General features: G+C 39.5%; 1 protein-coding gene across 10 annotated transcripts in view; it reads right to left on the bottom strand.

The window, feature by feature from the left end:
* The window catches only part of camta1a (calmodulin binding transcription activator 1a), a 330875-nt gene that overhangs the window by 265745 nt on the left and 46316 nt on the right, over positions 1 to 18814 (bottom strand). Inside the window, exon 2 of one of the 10 annotated variants that reach the window (XM_086068112.1) lies at positions 17370 to 17420. The exons of the other annotated variants lie outside the window; for them this stretch is intronic. The gene's annotated coding sequence lies outside the window, so the exon portion shown is untranslated. The remainder of the gene's footprint in view (positions 1 to 17369; positions 17421 to 18814) is intronic. 10 annotated transcript variants of the gene reach the window in all.

The raw sequence follows: 18814 nt of genomic DNA, 5'->3' as shown, positions 1-18814 counted from the left end.
GTGAAGTGTGTATGCGAGTAGGCACGTAGCCCGGGGATGAGGCAGCTCAGCAGTCTGGATGCTCAAGCGAGTACATCAGGACTGAGAGGAGAATCAAAACCTGACGGCAAAGCATTATGATGAGCCGGAGACGTACGTGTAGGTGTCGGGGTCATTCTGCAGTCACGGGGTTAATAATTACCAGGAGGACGAGGCCATCTCATAGTGACATTTCCCTATCTGAAGAGCAGAGTCTGGGAGGTTGGGTACTCATTCCAACGGATAATGGGTATGAATACAGGAATAAAATGTATCATGCATATTAAACCACAAGCCTGGCTTCCGAAAATACAGAGTGCATAAAAGGATGAACAGAACGTGGTGGGAAAACAAAAAGAGGCAAAGACGCCATGGAGAGAGGAAAAGCCTGGGCTCAAACCAGGCCCTCCCCCATCTGAGAGATAAAGATATGTGCTCCACTTCCACCCCAATCTTTTTAAATGCAAGAGAAGCCAAGTATAGGAGCAAAGAGAACGGAGTGCAACACTTTTTCCCTCCACCAGGTTGATCTTAGTTGCATTGCAGACATTTCACATTCCCCGCTACTTCACCCTGCCTCCCTCCCTCGCCTGTCTCCCTGTGTATGGTGGCAAACAAACAAACAAACCAAAATTATATCCCTGGGCAGATGTGATTCCCAATGTTAGGCACAGAAAACAGATTGCTGAAATTCAGAATAATTTGCATGATAATCATCTCCATTCCACAAGGGGTCTAAAAATGCATTGCTGACATCTGACATTCAGTACGTAGGGCTTCTCTCTCAGTCTGCATAATCTTATTCTTAGCAAATTTCCTTGCATATGTTTGTTTTCCAGTTGTTGTTTTGCATTATGGTTTGGGTATGCTCGAAGTACGATCCTGCAAAATTGCAGTTGTGACATTTATTTCACACTTTGTGTTTGGGCCCTGAAGGCGTCATACTGTGCGCCAAGTTTTAAATTAGGACCAATGAAGAGGGACTAAGACTGTGGTTGCCACAAGTAGCTGTCCAAAGATATATCAGGCATCAAAATAAATATTGCTATTTTCCATAGAAACGGGGACAGCTTGAATAAAGCAACATGTACAATACCGTAACTGCTCACAGGAATCATTCCAATTTGGTTCCATTGCCAATGAGAGCTCCACGTCGAGAATGATAACACGAATGCATCAGGTGAAAGGAGCAAGCGAGCTGGGTAAATCCTGTTTTCCACCAAGCGGTCCATGTCAGTTTGGTTTGTCATGGTATAGTTTTGAACGGTAAATCTGAATCAGTCTCCGCTTCTGAGCATGTAGGCGGAACGCTGATAGCTGTCAGCCAAACAACGCCAATTCCTCCCTCCGTTGTAATCCGCATTAGTTTTTAAATGCCAGTTTGTTTTCTTCCATTGCTCCATCCCACACGAGGAATTAAAGGACAGTACAAGTCGTATTTTGGTACTGAAAAGTATGTATCGTACAGAATTGGACTAAACCGGACTGCTTAGCGGTGATTATGCGTAATTGTAATGATAATAAAAGGTATTATCATTTTCCAATGTCCTTTGCAAACCATTAAAAGCAACTCCATTCAATGAACAAAACATTAGCAAAAGTGGTCTGACTGGTGTATGACACAATAATTATACTGCATTTCTCAAGAGGCAATCCGATATCAGGGTTCGATATGAACAATGGCCAGGTGGCCCGGGACCACTTCCTGACTGTGTCTGGTCACCCGAAGTTCAGTGACATTGGCCCAAACAGTGTAGTACTAATTTCATGAATAAATATGAAGAAATTCTAACGTTCTTGCATCTTAAATATTTAGAATTCTATATTTTCAGTTTTATCCACCTTAAATCATCATTGACCTTTGTACTGTGCTGTGCACATTTATTTGTATTTGTTTTTATTTTTTGGTACATCATCTTAAATCCTTATGGCTTTAACAAGATATTAAAGTTAAATATTCAGTTAGATTTTTTTACTGCAAAAAAAATCAATAAAAATAAAATGTAAACTCCACAGTAGAAGTATTTTCTTTAAAAAAATTAAATCATATTTTCCTTTATTCATTTTTTATTTATTTTTTTTATACAGTGAAAATACTGATTGCAGTTTATCATGAATATACAGAACCAGTGCTGGTTCATGGCTCATTGTAATCTGACAGGTTCATCCCCCAAAAAAGGGTTAATGTAGAACCCTGTCTATGTTGTGCTTTATTACTTTTCTACACATCCCCCTCTGCTGCCGGTGTGACTCACCACATGTTGTTTTAACTGCTCTCTAAATGGTGCTTGTTTAAAATGGTATTACAATAATCTTGAGATTAGACTGTAATGTGAACTTTATAAAATGCTAGTCTGCTCACTCCAGAAGCAAAAAGTTTTCTTCCTCCTTTAACTAGCCATTATAAATGAACTATTATTTTATTAACTCAATCAGCCCCCCGCCACCAAAAAAGTGTTGTTTAAAAAAAAAGAAAAAAGAAGTAGAGGCGCTTATTCATTCTAAACGGCTCTTAAACACATCAAACGCCATTTGAATAATTAGTTTGTTTTTGAAATTACTAATTGAATGTGGGTTGTTGAGTTAGACACATTTGCAAATGCCATATTCTATAGAAATATCTATCCAAAGTAAATTATACATTTTTTATATGAAGATGAAGATGATTCTCTTTATGTCATGTTAACAAGTGTAGATGAAATTTGACCTCTGCATTTCACTCATGACAGTGAACACACACTGTTCGTCGCATCCACTAGACTACAGGGGAGCAGTTTGGAGTATTGGTGTCTTGCTCAAGGACACCACAGCCATGTATCTGGGTGAGATGGTCTTGAACCGGGTTCCTAAATCATATTGACATTGAACCTGAATAAGTCTCAGATTACATCTGACCAGGCCGACTGAACCCTTAACCTGCATCAAGAATCCTTTCTCAATGAAGCGACGAGTCTAGCCACGTCTACAGGCAGGGGGTCAAAGAGAGGTCAAGGTGACCCTTTGCTTGCGCAATCTTAAAAAGTTTTTCCCTTGGGTCGAACAGTACTGTTCTAGCAACTGGATGTACCTTCATTTTCAAATTCCTGCTCACAGTGTACTCAGGGCATACATATTTTTGGGTCGTACAAGAACAAGCGTCATGCCACAGCTGCCCCACTGACCCAGTTTGTCTCCAACAATTTCCCCCACTTCCTGACAATGAAATTCAGTTGCTAGTGCAAATAGCAGATTGAATTTGACACAGTTTATGGTATCTAGAGATCTTTTTTAGATTCTGCTGCCACCGCACACTGCGCATTGCTTCTGTTCTGAACCCAACTGTTATCCGCATATCGCAAAAAAAATATTTTAAAGACAGTTGGCCACTCAATCCAGCACATTGGGTGATTCTATATTTGAACTCACTTAGATGTAAACTGTGCCAGCCTGTATTTACTTTGGAGGCCCCTTATAGAATCAGGCTTGGGGAATTCAGGTCCAGAAAGTAAAAACCCTGAAACAGTTTCGCTTTAGCCAGGGGTGTTTCTACTCAACAGGTGGAGACAAACTTGTTTACCTGCCAGTCGAGTATAAGCACCTGTGGCTAATGCCAGTTTGTGGCAGGATTTTTACTTTCTGGAGCTGGAGTCCCCATCCCTGAATACAACATGTTAGAATGCATCAGTGTTTAAAAAATAAATAAAAATAAAATCTCACATTATCATGAAAATGCATTCTGTCAACTATGGTTCTATATGTTGTTGTGTATGTTAAAACAGTGACTCATTTCTCCTTTACAGGTATCAACAAATCTAATGTAATGCTCTTTAATGCCATTTTTAATGCAATTTAAAACAAATGTATTGCCCATGTCGCATATATCCACACACGCACATGCAACGGCATATATACGCAGATACATAAATAGCTGTCAGTTAATTACAATTATTAATCGGAATTAATGGTGAATTGGATTGTGAATAGAATTAATGATTTCTGTAGTTAATTTGTGATTAATTGCAAATTAATTGCACAATATCTGTGCTAAATGTACAATAAAGTATATTTAAGTTTTTCATACTTGTTAATTAACATAAAAGTGTAGAAATATGGTTGCCAAATACAAATGTGGTTGTATGTTTTAGTTCATTGACACAGTAATTTTATAGTGATTCATAATGTTATTTGACGTGGATTTGTGTTAAGGTAATTTTCTGTCCCTAGATGGCATTAGTGTTTCATGTTGGACATTGGTGACAGAAACAGTAAATGTTTCTTCTCAAAATCAGAGTAATTGGTATTTAGAACATGAAGCAACTTGTGGACTCCAGGCCATTTTGTGCATGGTAAATTACAATAATTTACCAGTGTTCCTTTTGTTTTGATAGATAGATAGCAGTGACTCCTTTGCGTAATGCTGTATATAAAATAAAGCATGAACACCAATAATACATCAAATTTATTAAAATTTGTAACACCTATGGAGATTATATAGAATACTTTTTAATGCCAATTAAGTCCTTAATTTCAGAAAAATGAATTTAATGACCTTTAATGTTTTTAATGACCCACGGAAAATGTTCATTGACATGGTGTTGTACGTTTTCTTTGATGACTTAGCAAACAAGGCCTTCTTCCTTGCCATTTCCGACATTCTAACCACAACACATGGCCCACTTGCATATAAACAGCTCGGCGATGCAGGTTGGCACCAGCCTGGACTACAATCCCTTTCACTCTGACTCCCACTAAATCATGCTGTGATGGGACAGCAGTCCGATCCTTCATATTTCCACAAAAGCCCAGTCACTGATATAAAGCTTGACTGGCAGCCAGATCCTATTGTAGTTATTGTTGCCTTCACCAGAGAGAAAAGCCTTTTGACTGTGAGGGCCACTCACTGCCTTGAAAGCCTAATGCAGCTTTTATAACAGCAGCACGAGCGACATGTCACTTCACAGAGGATCATATAATGTGGTGTACCACTGAATACTTGTGTTTTAGGCATCACAAACTCTAAACCAAACAATGCAGACCCGACCCAGTCCTCACACTTCTGTTTTTCATTATGGAGCAAACTAGAATTAAGAGATTTCTTACCAGGCCATTTTTTTTCCCGCACTCACCCTTTTGAACAACCCGGGGGAGATTTTAACATGCTATTACCCTTTGACACAGTGCTAGTATAGAGAGCATGAGAGTTGTGAGGCGTTAGTCAGGGCGCCAGACAGGGAAATGGAAGGCATGAAAAGAGCTGCAAACGGAGATGGAGAGGGAGCCTGGGGGCAGCAGGGGTGGAAAGGCCCCAGTCTGGACCCTGCCCACTGAAACCTGCCAGACACAGCCTGAATCCCATTTACTCCTGGTGACCTTAAATAAAATGCTGGCTACTCCTGTGGGCCCCATGTGGGGCTAAAACCAAATGGGCTGTGCTCTCTACTCTTTCTACCCCACTGCTAAAGAAAATGAGCTTTATCAGTGGGGGAACTTGAGGTTATGTGACAAAATGCCCCTTTCCCTACAGGAGTTTCTCAGCAAACTTCATTTTGTAGATACTCCGTTCAACTGTCACCATTTAATTACACACATTCAGTATTGTGTGAAGACAATTGGATTAATTGTGTAAAGTCGTCTGTATCTTACTGTCTCACATTGCATCACAGTCCTGAATGTAAAAGAATGGTTATTTTAACTGAAACATTCTGGGCTGTTAGTTAGCCTCAGGAAATATTTGTTTTACATTCTGGATTACCAAAATATCAGAAACCTCATTTGCCAACTGAGAAATACGCCTACACAAGGCTACTTTTACCAGAGTGAAGAATGGTGGCACTCAAAAGCCCAATCTCCGTCCATGCAGAGTTAAAGTCTGCACAAGCAACCCTAATTAAAGTTGAGTCAATCACAAATTGCTGTACTGGGTCACAATCGAGGCATATGTTAAGAATGAATTACTAATTAGCGGAGCAAGCAGTGAGACGAGGCCCAGGCTGCTTGAGAAGTCCCGGCACGTCACTAATATATGAAAAGGTATAAACAAACAGCAATCTGGTTGTTTAGCGCCTCCATCCCACTTACAAGGATCCAATTATGGCAGATCCCTGGAGCCGTGAATACAATCAGGCAAGAGTGAGTCGGCGTTATGATTAAGTGAGAGGGCCAACTACTCTCTTTGGCTGCTCCAGCCAGTCAGCCAGCAGGCCTTCTCTGACTGGAGCGCTCGTGTGACTCAATGAGTCCCGAGGCTCCCGTCCCACAACAGGCCAATGAAGTGCTCAATACAACAGGACACAAAAAAATACAGCCCAAGACGCAGATACTAAATTAGACGACATTGTAATATGCACAAAGTAATTCACTGGGTGGTTTCACATTAGATGGTTCCCCATTGGGTGCAGTATTACACACAATTAGCAGCGCAAATTCCTTGAACAATGCTCATGGATTTGGTGAGTCGGGGGAACCCACCTGTTCCAGAGCACCAAATGACTTACAACAAGCATGTTTTTTCTCTCTATTTAATTCCAGAAGGACAAAATTCAGTTTAAACCAATTCAAGCTAATCTTCATTTTGTTATGTAAGCAGGTTCCATCGAGTCATTTTCCACTGATTGGATAAGTTTAAAAACTCCCAATAGAGCTGTAGTCTAAAGTAGTGGACCACCAAAAATGTTAACTAGTCAATGTATTAAGAAAGAAATTAGAAATACTTTACACAATATATGGACTTCGGACAATGTATCAAATTGTATTTTTCTTTCATTTATATTACAGAGCTGCTGGAGGTCATGAACGGTTTGGCATCTGGATCCTGAGAAACTCCTTTTAAAAAAGTCCCCCTGATACCAAACTATGTGGAACAGCTGCACCACAGCCAGCAGCTACGATGTGTCAAAGCGCAGACAACTATGACATGGGAGTAATTAACACACCGACAAAAGGTAGTGTCGTTAATGCAGCTTGTTGATCTCATGGTTAGATGTCCTCTCTATTGCCCCACAGGCGATATGTGCTACATGTTTGCAGACTCAAAGGGGGATCTCTTGGATCATCCAGCAAAAACAAGAGGGACACCAACACACGCACTACTGGAGGTGAACAGCATGGTACAGTCGGCTGTGCACAAACACAGGAAATATTCACACAGGCTAGCTGGTAGCTCTGCAGGTGGGATGCAGCGTGATCCAGAATTTGCTCTGACCTATGCAGGGCTGTGTATTAATAACAACAAAGCCCACCTTCAATGCCTTTGTTTCTGTCGCACTACTCCACAAAGGCTCCTCAATGCATTTCAGTTCCACAGATGCTGACTGGTATTCCAGCAGGTAGCTACTCAAAATTCATCAAATTCATTCAACTATTTATTCTGTGATTCTTTGGTCGCCCCACCTTCCAATTATTTTTATCATTTTAATGCTTTTAAAGAGTGTTTCACTGTTCTTTTAAACAACATCTTTCCAATACGGCAGGCTTCTAAAGCACAGTAAGTCTTTCATTCCCGCGTTTCCCACCCAAACAACAACTTGTTGCTTGCTTGGACATGCAGTATTAGTCAAACATGTGGTTCTTGTTGGCATTAAACGCTAGACTGGAATGCTTGGGACAGTTTACACGGCTGAAGTAAAAAGAGCAAAGAGGTTGACGGACAAAGCTACTGTAAGAGAATGAGATTGTACGCATTTATGAACCGCGTTTTATTTTATTTTTTGGTCTCTCAATGTCCATGTAAAACGAAATCATTCTTCACAAGAACACTCATGATATGACCAACTTTAGTTAAAACTGCAAGACTAAAAGAAGCCTAGAACCCGCCCCAAGTGCAAAACAATTGGATGTGCATGTTATGTTGTGCCCTGCTGTACACATTTCATTGACCGTTTCAATCCGCACCCTTGATCCAACTGTTACACAAGTAGTTTACATTTGTACATATTATACACTACTGGCTTGTCACCTGAATACAAAGAGTCAAGGGAGTGTCCCTATATGTCTAGTTGTCTATATGCACAAAACACATACCAAAAATGTACTGAACCATCAGCCAAAGTTTGGACTGCACGGTACCGTCCCACCCCTAATCAGAAGTGAAAGGCAGTTAGTGAATACTACAACATGTAACTGCATTTTCTACATAATTAGCTCTAACTTGAGTTAGCGAGAAAGAGAGTGAAAAGAGTGAGAGCGGGTAGCTGGGCACAAATCTTCTGTCGCAGTTTGTGGCCATCCTCCGTTATAATAATGGTGTTGCCCGTGCGGTTTACTCCCCACTGACCCATCAGCAGAATTTAACACCCCAGTGGAGTCCACTGCTGCTTAGCAAACTCTCCATGATGTTGTTTCAAAACTCTTTCGTAAAGTGATACTGGCCAGCATTTCAGTATGCACCCGCACCTACACCCAATATTCCAATTATTACAGACGGAGCTGCAGGCACAAGAGGGAGGTCGAGATTGCAAATTTGTCTGTGAGTTAATTAGTGTATTTCTGACAAATTTCACACCTAAAAGTAACATTATGGGGAATACACACTTGGTTAAACAGCTTCTTTACATGCATCCACATCCTAGCTACTAGAAAAGCATGTTCAAACTTGTAAATAGTGGAAAATGGAATATGATAACGATACCCTAAGTGGGAAGAACGAAGTGCACATGCATTATCAAAAGACAAGTGCTATAAACAATTCTGCCTTCACAAATATAATAAAGGTCAACTTTAACAAGATACATGTATTAATTTCTAAAAGCCCTGAAAAGGAAACACAGTCGACCTGTCAGCCTCTTCTACAATACATTAGAAATATAACGAATTAACACTCATTGCATATACAGCACATAGAGCACAGAAGCAGTGCTACACAGCCCGTGAGGGAAAGGCAGCAGTTTCCAAGCCTTTCTTTTGTTAAAATGCTTAAAACAAACGAGAGGAGTGCTTATCCAGCAAAATTGCTGCTAGATGGAGCAGAAAGTGCACAAATTTTCTATGACACCCCAGTAATGAGGTTTTATATTGACCCAGGCACAATGAGTGGTAGGGCTGGCTGCTCTTCTTCAGTCAGCTCTCTCCCAGTGCAAGACAGCCCCGAACAGGTAAGTAAGAGTGAAAAGACACCCAACTTGAATGATACTCAAGACTTGCTTAGGGTGAGCAATCCTGTCAGTCTGACACATCTGAAAAATGACGACATAACGGCAAGGATGTTCCACTCCAGTCCTGTAGGTGGTGTGAATCAAGAGCCCTACTTGGACCCGATGCAAGTGGAAGGTAATAGTGAAAAGTGAATTCATTCCTTAATCCGCATTTGTATCTCCAAAAGAGACAGTGTTCTACCTTGATACTTTTGAGTTACATTAAGTCTTTCCCAGCTGACCAGACGGGCTACACCCAGGACTGATCAAATGTAATTCACCGGACTATAACGGTATCAGTTCTGAAGGTATGATAACCTTGAGCATAAATACTGCAGTTTCACGATATTGCGTGAGCATGTTTTGCATATCCTTCCTCTACCAATCCATGGTACCAAAAAAAAATCCCAAAAGAGCATTTTTCAACAAGGGGAAAAGTCGTAGTGCTTACAACAGAACAGAGAGTGATTGTGTCACTTTGTCTGCACTGATGACTCCCCCCCCCCCCCAAAAAAAAACCACACACACACCAGTGAAACATTTACTTCATAACAAATGTTCAGGAATTAGACCTTGTTGAAAGTGCACACAAAACTGACTTAACGTACAAAGCATTTATTTACTAAATCTTTCGTGCGAAGATCGTCGTGTAACATTCAGTTTTTTGTAGTCTTCAGCATTCTTGATTTAATCAAAATCAATGTACCACTGTTTTAAAAAATGTATGTATTAACTACCCTTGAAAGCATGTATGAGTCAGTCTTTCTTGTAATTCTATTGCAGGTGCCGTATTTTGATTCCACACCTCCAGAGAAGGACACTTTCCTCCCTGGAGAAGCCAGTCGGGACGCTCCTCCTGGGCCATTAAACAGATTCTAATGGAGATGAGAGAAGTTGATGTGATTAGGTATGACTGAAGCTTGTACCAGCTCCACTTGCTGGAACAGTTTTCCTTTACGACCTGCTGTTATATACCGCATTAATCTGTTAATTCTGAACTATCCTTTTTGTTCCTCTTTTTACGGTCAATGTAGACTTCAGACTGAATGCCATTTTTTACATGATTTGAATGAAAATCATCATTAAAAGGGTGAGTGTGTTTTTTAAAGAAATAACTTTTTGAGAATATACATTCAAATCTTGACAGCAGTTTTATAATTGCAAACTCCCTTTTAAATCTATTTTAGAGTGTGGCAATGACCAAGCTACATTCACTGAAGCCCTCTTTATTGAAAAACAAATGTTTTTTCTTTCTTTCAAATCTAATACATAGGTATATATGGGGTTTACTAGGTATGTATAGTCTTCACCTTGATTCCACATTTTCATTCATCTTAAGGAAGTGTTCCTTTTGTTTTGATGGATAGCGAGTTGTGATGGACTAGAATTTGACAAGTGACTCCCATCACTCAACTCAACTCTTTATTTATCGAGCACTTTAAAACAACTACCATTGTTTTCTTAAGATGGAACCCAGGGGCAGCAGATACAGCGAAAACAGCAGAAGCCCTAGAATTGAACCCTGTGGAACACCATAAGTTCCGTTATACATGTGAATTCATATTGCACTTATTCTTCCAACCACTTTCTTTTTTTTATGTTTGACATAGTTAGTATGAAGGGATTACAATAAGAAATTCCATGACGGACCATCACAACAGCTACAAGTCCACTACTGAGTGTACCAAATTCCCTGCAGCACAGATAGGCCAAGCAATTAGTGTGATCACCTGCAGCCAATGATGGCCAAGTGAGGCGTATCATCACGAATCATTTAAGTCGGACGTGTCGCTTAACCTCCGCCAAACCCATGAGACAGCCTCACCGTGCCCCTGGGGTTAGATCGAACCCAGGTTAAGAATCGCTGCTCTAATATAACGTTGTTTTACATGAATCAAGAATAAACTTTATCTTTCAAACAAATACACAAACTAAAGTGCAGACACTTTCACAACTGTGTCTGCTTCCCATTTGTTCGGACTCTCCCCGACGAGGCCATTCTGCTGTGCGCCTCAGGCAGTGGCCCGTGATACACTGCTCTATATCGTGGAACAGGATCAAGTAAAGGTTACCATTGGATGCCGAAAACATGTTATTATTTTTATGCAGTCGCATGTGCCACCTAGCACGGGCACCTGCAACCGACGTTAAGAGCAGAATAAAGAAAGCAAAATAGAACGCTAAAAGTAAGACCCCGCTTTGTGTGGTGTCTGAGATGAAAGAGTGGGAGACTATTGGTGTGTGTGAGCAAAAGCAACAGTCAACATATGCCTAAAATTCTCATTAGTCATATTTTTGCATGTCCATCAGGAAAGCACACCAGCCTGCTATTTTAAGCAACTCCACTGGGGGTTCCAAGGTCTGCAGTTCTCTGATGAATTAAAAATGTATGCTTGGATGGAGCTAATTTTGGCACATATCATAATTATTACCTTGAAGGAAAACTGTAATCTCTAATTATATCGCTCAGAATGAGAAAGATTCCTTTTTGAACATCATCTGCTATTTGGCCTGTTTTTTAGTATATTCTGTCTGTAGTCTCATGATTCACTCTGTGCTTTCTGACAACCACGAGCCTTAAAGGCCACTCACAATGCATTAAGAATGTTTTCCTTTTGACAGACATCAAAATGTGACCTTTAAATGATTCTTGTTATCAGGGAAGCTGAACAAAAAATCAATACAATGTAGCTGGGGAGGGGGGATTAATGCAGAGCAAATTGATCATTCCATTTCATCTTGATTTGATGTGCCCGCCATACACACACACGCAGCCTGACCACAAACTGCTTTTAACCCTGCACATGAGGAAGCATCAGGAAAGAAAAACAAGCTTCTCCGTAGCAAAAAAAAGAAGACAAAAACACGTCAGTAGACTTTACTGACAGTTAACCTTAATAATAGTCACTTTTTTTTCTTCAATGCACTTATTGTGTTCCTTGGTGTGTCTGCCTCACCACAGGGAATACACAATGGCAACGCTCATTGTCTGTTTCACACGGTTTATGGCTCCATCAAACATACATTCATCATCAACGATAGATCATTAATTATTGTAGCTCCTTTCACGAATAATCAGTCCACTTGGGCATAACTTCTCAACAAACTGTTGGTGTACAAAAGACCTATGTCAAGATGCCCCAGTCACAGAGATGGAAGACACATTTTCTTCTAAAGAATCTTTCAGCCAACATTAAAAGGAATACATGTGGCAGAAAAATTGCACATCGGAGCTACTTCCTGTGCACGGCAGAGTTTGGGCTGCCCGAGCGATAAAGATAGCAAATCTGGGAAACGAAAAATGGCACTTCCCTTCAACAAGGAGATACATCAGTGTTTATTAAATCAATGGCAGACAGTGGATTGTGAAGGTAAAATAATGAAGCACTTATAAATGATCTTTGCTTCGCTGGGCCTCACCTGATCAGGGTGTTCAGGGACCACCAGTGCGAGGCATATTAGGGGAGGTCTATTAATCCTAATGCTTCTCATAGCCGACTATAAAATGGGCGAATCCTCCGTGACTTTCTTGAGACAGCCTTTTTAATTTTGCAACACGCAAAAAAAAAAAAAAAGCCCGGCACACGGCTTTCATTGATTGGGTGTGAAAGTTTGGCTTGCCAGCAAATTGCTGCCGTAACATTATGGCGCTCAGGGACCAACATTATATCTCTCTCTGCAAGCTTTTACAGGATCCATGGCAACTAGGGAGCTCGCTCTGGGCACAGAAATGTGCCTTTAATTGAGTGACATCTAATCAGGCCGAGAAATACAGCAGGAAGGTTAACAAAACAGGTCAACAATGGGCAAGGACGAGCGGCTGTGAACGCTGCACTGTGTTTTGCTGTGATGTTGGTCAACCTCGATTAGTCTGCTTTTAATGAACAAAATGACAGGGTGGGAACTATCCTTTGCAAGATCATTGCGTAAGCACATGATTGAATATGATGCGTTCTTTCTAAGACTAAGGCATCTTGCGGATGACGCGTTTCTTTGATGTGTTACACTCACAAGTAACACACATTCCACAGCCTCTGCAGGAGAGATTTTTCTCTGTCACCATCTCATTTTTTCTTTTATCTTGTTGCACCTCTCCTATTTCTCTACTCAAACATGGATTACGCATTTAACTAAAATAGTGGTCTGTGTTTATTATCAGAGGATGTAATCATTCCCTCAACCTAGAATAATTTGTGCTGAAAGCAATCTAAACTTCAGAGGGGACAACAGTGTTGCCTTGTCTCTGCGCTTTTGAGAATCATTGGAATTCATGATCTTTTCTCGGTATGCTAACAATAATCTTCTGCTCCCGCTGTCTCGCACATCACTAGGCATAGCAAACACTTGTCCTCGCTGGGTCCCGGCGTCAGCCTCTGCCTGCCATGCAAATTCCTTGGCCAAGTCCCTCTTTGTATCACAACTAGCCCCTCAGCCTTGTCAAGTCTCTGGTGTGACGGCACGATAATGAATCCTGCTTTTAGGTTGCAAACTTGACACGCACACGTCGAGGATTAGATTTTGATACAATCTGGCACTGCAAATAATGTTGTGTCTTGATGCAGACTGTAAACAAAATATTGGGGATTCTGTCTAGAACAAACAACTGATTCTAGGAGTTACTTTGCCCTCACTACAAAACAATGGGCAAGATGCATTCGTTAGTCCCCGTGTAACAAATGCTTCTGACAAAATTGTGCTGGATGAATAAAATGCAAATCAAGTTAAAAATGTGTCCATGTTTGTATATTCCATTATGCATAGATCTGCAAATAGTGCTCCTAATTAGAAGTACCTTAGATGGTTTCTCACGTGACAGGAAATAGTCGCTATTTGTGGTGCATTAGTGCCCGTAGAGCCAGTTTTTCTTTGTGATATGAATTCTCTCTTCTCTCTATAACTGTTCATTTAGAGTTCAAGAAAAACATTTCAGCACACTGCTGCCAATTTAATTTAGCCTTGATTTATCTAATGCAGGGGTCATCAACGTAGCCCCCAAGGACCAGGTGAGTTGCCCGCAGGCATGTTCTAAAAATAGCTACTAAAAAAAGTAATGGGAAAATTGTGATTTCCCAAGAATGTTCCCAACAAGTACAGATAACTGTAGAAATAGAACTTTTTTTTTTTAATTATTATGAGAAATCATTAACATGGTCAGTAAAATTCTGTCTTCACATCATTAATTTCTAATAATGAAATATAATAATAATAATAATAAAAATTGAAATATAATAATAATAATAATAAAAATTGTGTCCTTAACGCTTACAACAATACAAAACAGCTAGAATATTTGACTGTTTTACAATACTTTGTTGAACTTCACAGGAAGGAGAGAAAATGGCAAAAAGATTTGTTTTTTTCATCTATTTCTTTTGAGGTTACAGCATGTAATGTGTTTTTTGTTTTTAATGGCAGATTTTTATTTTTTATTGAAGTGGCTATTATAGGCCCTAAATTGTTTGGGCCCTAATAACACCATTGTTAAATGTAATTAGAGCAAATTTGATATTTAAGTAGTGTGTATCAAACTGGTAGCCCTTCGTATTTATCAGTACCCAAGAAGTAGCTCTCAGCTTTAAAAAGGTTGGTGACCACTGATTCTAATGAATCTGTCCGATACACGACTGACATTTAGTTGAATACAAGAACAGAAGACACTGGCGAAAAATGATATAGCCAAATTATCAGTGACCGGATGGTGTGGAACAATTATAAATCGGCATATTTGTTCATTAACATGAGGATGGCAATGTGACGGTTGCTGCTTGATTGCGGTCCCATTTACAAACGTTTCTTATCACGCTCATAGCAATCTAGAAGCGTTTCATCTGTCTCACCTCCAGCGCAACGCTGTGACGGTGTCAAGTGAGAGACGGCAAGCAATTAAAAGAAAATCATTCAAACAACTGGAGGTCAGATCTCAAGATGCACCCAATCACTCATAATTTCCTGTTGCCATGCTGCAATTCCACTACTCTCAATTGGGGTCCAATGAGTCAGAGTAAACAACAGTCGAAGTGTTCAATATTAGCTGTGCCAGAAATAAGCCCAGGGGTTCTTCTTCTCCATCTTGGATACGGTGGGTGTCTTTCAGCACTTTAAGCGACACAAAACATCAAGGGCTTTGGTACAGCACCTTTAATAATACCAGAGCTCTGGGTGGATCTGCTTGTGTTTACAAATGCAAAGGCTGGGAGATGATAGGAAGGGTGTGCGTGAGGTCTGGCGGGACAAGGTAGCGCTCCTGATAGTGTTTCTGCGCACGTCTTCCTCTGTTAGTCATTACTGTGTGCAGACGAGGGGTGATGTTTACTCTGCTGAGACAAGCAAGTCTACTGCGCTGGGCTGCAACCTTGCGACTTCTCTCCAACAACCCTACCCCCACCCCCTCAAACCGCCACCCCCTCCCTCCTGCTTTCAGCAAACGGCTATCCCTGGCCTTACGCTCCTCGGGCTCACCAGTGCTGCTGCTGCCAACCGTAGCTTTGTTTTTGTAATGGTGAAAAAAAAAAAGGGTATGGTTGGCCCGGCAGGGGTTGGATTTACATTTCAGGAAAGTAATCGCCACAAGGGACAAGATATAGCAAAACAGTGCACAGCCATGTTTTCTATGTCTGGCTTTGGTTTCCTTGAATAGTGTCAGAAATTCCTCCCACATACAGCGACAGAAACAGTGATGATAAAGGGCTACAGTGCACCACTGCACCCTGTATAAAAACAAGAATGTGACTTTGAAAAGATAATTACAGTGGTGCCTAGAGATCAGAGTTTCATTTACTCTGTGATGCTGGGATCTCAAGAATTTGTATCGCAAATTACGTTTCACTATGACAATGCCATTAATCCATTCTTGCCTCACAAAAAATCAAATTTGTAGTGTAGTAAGAAAAATAACATTGCACTTTACAAAAATAAGCACTAATGACATAATTTAAGAGTATGTTAAAAAAAAAATGCTGCTCCTTCTTGTGTGTGTGCCTTGGCCACCTTGGGGTTGTATAACACAGATACACATGGTGAGGTCTCTGCTTCTCAGAAAGCTTGTGTAATATTAGTAGAATAATATATGCCAGTGTATTATTATATTGTCTAAGTGTGTTGCTCCATATAACATCCGTTGCTAAAAGGTTATAACATAGCGATACAGTTGTTATTCATTATCCCATCTACTTTAAACAAACGTTGTATTGTTTAAATAAACGTGTAATTATCTTTGTTTAATATTTAGTTTGACAGTTACTTTTCATTGGGAGTGGCATTAAACAATATGAGGCCTCTTTTTTAAGTTTACGATCTGCCAAACTGCTTGGGAGGTGAGTTGAGTTCACTGCCATGCCACCATACATTGCTCGTATCAGTTTATTTATTTTTTATTTATTTTTTCAAGCATTATTCGGCCGAACAACAGCTTGTATCTAAAAAAAATATGTTTTAACACTCGTAGATTGAGTCACTTGTAGCTCAAGGCACCACTGTATAACATAATAATGAAGAAATATGTAAAAAAAAATATATATATATATATATATATATATGTGTATATATATATATGTGTGTATATATATATATATATATATATATGTAACAGCAAACACTTTGACAACTCATATATGGATAATGGACAACAGAAGAAACATATATGACGAGTTCCTCCAGGATTTTGCCAAGTTGCTATTGCACCAATTCTTGAATTCAAATAAGCCGCTCAAATTCTACGTGACCATTTTGTCAAATGAGCGCATTTGTCATTTAGCGGGATACAATATAATTCCTTACTTACATCTTTATTTGATTTCTCAGCAAGTGTAACATTGGTCAAATTACAGACTAATCATGCAAAAGTCAATATTTGCTGGTTAACAAAATAATTAGAATTTTTTTTACCAATTTTGCTTTTGACAGTAAAAAGATTAAGAATAGAGTTAGTACCTATGGGGGGAAAAAAACAACTACTTAAAAATACATACTTGTCGCTGTTTAAGTGCCCAAATAAAACAGGCTACAAGCATTGTAACTTGCATCGTAACTTTTCATAAAAGCTCCCACAAGGTTTAGGCTTTTTGGGCCGCAGCAATGTAAAGAACAGCCTGCAAAATCCTAGAGGTGCTGAACAACACAAATCAACAGAAACAATTCAACTCATCATGTTGAACAAAAGAGTAGTAAAAAGCAACTGGCAATGATTGTGATTAAAATGGCAAATGAATCCAAATGTAGCAAATTAAAAATAAATGAAATGATTACCAAGCTTATGCAGGAGGTCAAGGGTCAGAGAATGAGAGAGCATGGATGTTTCTGGAAGAAATAAACAAGGAGTTTATGTAAGTACACTTCAGTGCAAGTGCATCTACTGGATAATATGTAGCACTCAAATATTCATGTAACACAATGCTGTAGTAAGCGCTGATTCACAGCCGAGACCCAAGCAGAGGCGCTCTGTTTCACTAAGTGGTGGTGGTGGTGGTGGGCTATTTCAGGCTTTAGTGAATCACAGACACACTTACGCCAACCCTTAAACAATAGAAGGCATCTTTTTATCATCCTTTAACAGCACAGAGACCATAAATTTAGCTTTTGCTCATTCTAAAACCTCTCAGCAAAATGAGGTAGACTTAGCAAGACACCAAGCACTGCTGAAACATCACTCATGCTTTATGTTTCATGCCCGCCCCCCTCTTCCTATACGCTTACACACAAAACAAATGGTGCAGACACAAGTGGAAAAAGAGAAAGAGATGGTAGTTGCCTAAAAAAAGGCGATGTGATGCTCCAGCATGGCAAAGATGTCAGAGGCGTTTGCTGTTTGCCAGAAGTAAAGAACGCAAATGGATGTGCAGTCTGAGCAGAAGTTCCCTTTTTGAAGTTTGCACGTGATGCTTCACAGTGATTATTTTAAGAAATGATTTTTATTTATTTTTTTACTTCTTCCAATGACGCTACTTTATCATTGCTGTTTGTTTGCTGTGTAGAAACAATAGCGCTTAACCTATTTCCAGGAAACTAAGCAAAATAAATGTATCGTGAGATGGAGCCTATCCCGCTGACTTGAGACAAGAGGCAGGGTAAACAATGAATTAATCCTGCATACTAAAATAAATAATTGAGGAAAATGCAGGAGGTACACAACTATACCAACCAAAACTTTCAACTTTTTAAGACATACTGACCCTAGGAGCTCCCTGAAATTTTTGTCACAATTTAAAAAATAAGATGTCTATTGTGTAAGTGGATTTAAAATAAATAAATAAATTTATTAATTAATTAATTAAATAATAATAATAATAATAATAATAATAAATAATAATAAATAAAAATATTTAAAGCCAACATCTTGCAAAATTGAAAAGTTGTTCAATAAACAAACTTTAAGACATTTTAACAGTTAACAGTTGGAATTTGCATTTTCTTACATTTTGACGCCAGCATTTTATTTGTTTTTTTCTGAAAATGAATATCGACTATACATTGGTTATCGGTGTCCTTGACTGCTAATAACCGGTATCGCCTCAGAAAAAAACCCGTATTGGTCGTTTTCTATTAAACAGTGTACAGATTTTTTTTTAACCTTCAGGTAGCCAAAGCACAAAGTCATTCAAACAATGATTTATTTAATATTAGGCGTTACAGGATCAGGATTTTTCAGTTTGAAAACAAAATCGGTAGCCGATCACCGATTTGATCAGCACATA

The sequence above is a fragment of the Leptonotus elevatus genome, chromosome 2 (genome assembly GCF_054856555.1).
Source record: "Leptonotus elevatus isolate MCC_2025b chromosome 2, RoL_Lele_1.0, whole genome shotgun sequence".
Taxonomy (NCBI): domain Eukaryota; kingdom Metazoa; phylum Chordata; class Actinopteri; order Syngnathiformes; family Syngnathidae; genus Leptonotus; species Leptonotus elevatus.
This window is presented reverse-complemented; position numbering and strand designations above follow the sequence as displayed.